Below are 3,956 nucleotides of genomic sequence, written 5' to 3'. Positions count from 1 at the left end.
AAAATAATTATTTAGGTTTGCATGAAATGTGAATGTGTAGCACAGCCACATAAAGGGGCATTTTAAGTAGCAGGGAAAGGGTTACGGAGCTAATGCGGCTCACCTGCTCAATGAAATATGCCCTGTCTGGTTTTACTTGTCCCCATAGACAGTGTTGGTCACAGGGTAAGCTCTCGCGAGAATGCGTCGGGTCACGTGTGCCGGTATAAAGCCGGAACCGGCAAGCGGCCCGGGACGGAGAGATGAATGCAGCGCGCTGCAGGTGGAATAGAGACAGAGAGATTGTTGTTTGCCGTGGATTACTTTTCTTTGGACTCACTACAATACCCATCTCATTCCGTTTTCTCGTGCTCCCGGATTTACCATCATATACAGATCTGGCCTTTAAAAACGCACGTTTTCGGAAAAGGGATCCCACGACTTGCCGCGGTTGCGCGCGGCAAGCTGTGAAAATGCCCTTCATTACCTGTAGGGGGCAGTCGTGTTTCAGTCTAAAGTATTGTGTGTCTACTGAAGCCGAAAAATGTTATGTCTCTTAGGCGCCCATTGACGACAAGAGACAGAGCTCATAAACGTGTCAAGCTCAAACTGTTATGTATTTATTCATCATTTTCATTCAGAATTATTATTAGTAGTAGCAGTAGTTCTCCGAATTTATTATTATTATTATTGTAACGCACCCACGCGTGTGCAAAAGGACTACAAAGATGTATGCTCAGTAGTAGGTGATTCGCCCGCCATGTGGGAGGCCCGGGTTTGATTCCCAGCCAGTGCTCAAAATGCCGGTGCTATTCGCTAAAATGCCATAGATATAGTCATTACATTATCAAGTTATGCTTCAGTACTAAATGCATGTTTGCAATTGAGAATTTTTTTTTGCTTAAGCTATGAAACACATTAGCCCCCACCTCACAGTTGCTATAATTTAATGATTATCATTAGCAAAAAGTGTAAAACAAAGAATTCATATTTATTACATTTTCACCCAGAGCGGGATTCGAACCAGGGTCTGGATGATTTTATATGATATATTATACGGATATTATTTAAGCAACGCCACACCACGTGAAAAGCGGCAAAAATGCTTCAATTTTATTGGCTGTCACTGAGTGTCAGCTATTCACGACTGGCCCCCCGCGGAACACAGAATCTCCGGGCTTTGACTGCGCTTTCTCCATTCGTTATTACAGGGGCGGACTGGGACCAAAAAGTGGCCCTGGACTTCCTGGCCCACAGCAGCCCACACCATAATACATTGCCTCATTAATGTAGAGATACATTTTTAACACCAGTTACTAGTATAAAAATATAACACAATACAGAAATCAATGCTATTTAAACATGTTATTTGAAGTATCACTGAACATATATTGGGTCAAAGAAACGAAAAAAAAGGACATCAAGACAAACAACATATGAATCTATAAAGACAATATTTTAAAAGGAATGACAATAAAACTGAACAGGTAAGCTGAAATAAAATCAGTAGCAGCAGTAGTTCACGCTAGTAAACTAGTTACTTATTTTAATTATTATGGTAGTCAATTTTAACACGAAATAATGCTGAGAAACATTATTTCAATTAATATTGACCACCATCATAATAACTAGCCCAAGTTAATGCTGCTACTAATTTTATTCTGTTTGATTGCCATTGCCTTTTTACTTGGCTCTGGTAGATCAGGGGAGACGTGTTGGTCATCATCAGCATGTATTATGATGTGAGATGTGGTGCGCTGCAGCCTCACTGTCCCTGACCTGTTATAGGCAGAATCTGTTCATTTGAAGCATTTACCTTTAAAGCTTTTTCTTATTTTCGCGTAACCTTTTCTTCTTCCTCCTTTTCATTCATAAAATTCAGAAAATTCGCTGCATTGAGAAAGGATCAATATCTAAAAATTTAAAGATGCCCACGTGTGTGGACAAAGAATACAAAAGTGTATAATCTTTAATAAAGTTAGCCTAATACAATATTGTGGCGTGGGCGGGGCGGCGGCTGACGACCAGCATGCCTTGCGGGGATGTCGGTGTGTTCACCATGATAAGGAAAGGTGTTTGGGTTAGTGGCTTCGGCCCTGTTTGTGTGTGTGGGTGTGTGACGTGTGAAATGTGCTTCAGTTCAAGCTAGGGCTGAATTGGATGTAGGCTTCTGAGTGAAGGTGCTGCTCATGCCTTACATGCTGTGTGCTTAATAAAGTACTCCCAGCCATTGCATTGGGTAGCAAATAAGCTCACTCGTCTTTCCAGCATTCCTTCCGGCGTAAAAACGCTACAATATTGTTTCCAATGCTGAAGCAAACATGATTTTGTTTTAGTCTATTCATTGAATACAACGCGACAGCGCGCTCCGAGGTGAAGCGCACCCACAGTTACTGTAATCCCCCATCTCACCTTTACAACAGGTGTGAAGTCATCAAACCGGTTTCGCTGCTGGGGGAATTCGCAGAATTGGGGGTTTTAAAACAAATTAACAAGACCGAGCAGACGTCAGAGAGGGGGTTTGGTTGGTTAGAAGTGGCGCTGACGGGGGGCGGGAGGGAGTCTCGCCCGCGGAGCAATTCAGTGTAGAACCGCCACTGCCTATTTTCCACCACATCACGTACTTCCCTGATCTCCATCTCCGCGCTTTGCTTTTATAATGTGGAGCAAGCCCGAGATCATATTAATGTAGCATTCATCATTCAAAGTTATTCATATCAGTGTATAGTTAGTGTGATTTGAAAAGTGCTATAACTCCACCTGCCACAGTTTCAGCCCAGTGGAACAATCTGACTACATGTGAAGTGCCATGAAAAAGTATTTGCCCCTTCCTATTTTTTTTCTTTGCATATTTGTCACACTTGTATAGGTGGAATTTCACCTAAACACTTTAGGTGAGAACGTATAGGTTTAAATGTCTAGGTGAGAACAGCTGATTCACACTTGGGGAGAGTGAATAATTTGCATTTAAATGTTGTCTGGCATTGTAAGCACACGCAGGAGGCACTAAAGAGGAGGATTTTAATTTTTTAATAACTATAAAAAATTAACCTGCGTCTATTTTTAGGCGTGCCAGCTCTCACTTTTTAGTCTTATAATGCCCACATGACATGCTGGTACAGAGCTGGACATAGCTCATCCATGCCAATGATCCCGGGTTTGCACCCTGGCCTATAAAATACGAGTACGACGGCCATCCGCGGACAGCAGCTCCTGCCTCCGTCCGCTCGCGCTGGCTCTTCTTTGAAGTCCCTGGGGCGCGTTCCATTTGCCCCGTTTGCATGCCGCACTTCCGCGTTGTGTGCGCGCGTCTCACTCACACCGCGTAGGAAAATCCACTGTAAACCAACAAACCCCGAGTATTTTATAGCGCGGATTGGAAGCCTGTGATCTTTAGCAAGGAGAGCTCTTCACCATTCGTGCCTAATTCTGCAGCCCTGCTTTTTCGCATATCTGAAGGAGAGGCCGCCTAACTAGTGAGCGAGGAGCGATATTGATTTGGGCGCATGCCGTGACAGGCTGAAAAAAACTATTGTCCTCAAAAATGTAACAGATGAGGACTCAGATTAATGTGCAAAAACTATATATTAAAACTATATAAGACTACATGCCCTTATAAGACTCAACTTTTATTTAAGCGCACTCACAATAACGAAAAAACATGATTTTATAAATGTTTGAAAGCAAATAAGCTGCGCTGTTCTGTATTGTTTTTGGTGAACTTGAGAAACAAGTAAAAAACATTTAGAAACCGTTTATAACTTCTTTCCGACATGAGTTGGCCCAGTGTTATGCGCAGAGCGCCGGGAGATTTCCTGAAGCTCCGAAATCGCGGGGCATGTTTTCTAAATACTGTAGACGCTATCTTTAATAACTGATGGAGGTTTTGAGCTGTATACACACGCATTTTTGAGGGGTTTAAAACGAATTAATAAGTCCGAGCAGACCTACATGAAAGGTGAGAAGTGAGTAACTAA

This window comes from Clarias gariepinus, chromosome 14, assembly GCF_024256425.1.
Source record: "Clarias gariepinus isolate MV-2021 ecotype Netherlands chromosome 14, CGAR_prim_01v2, whole genome shotgun sequence".
Classification (NCBI taxonomy): Eukaryota; Metazoa; Chordata; class Actinopteri; order Siluriformes; family Clariidae; genus Clarias; species Clarias gariepinus.
The sequence above is the reverse complement of the archived record's forward strand: the minus strand, read 5'-3'. Positions refer to the sequence as shown.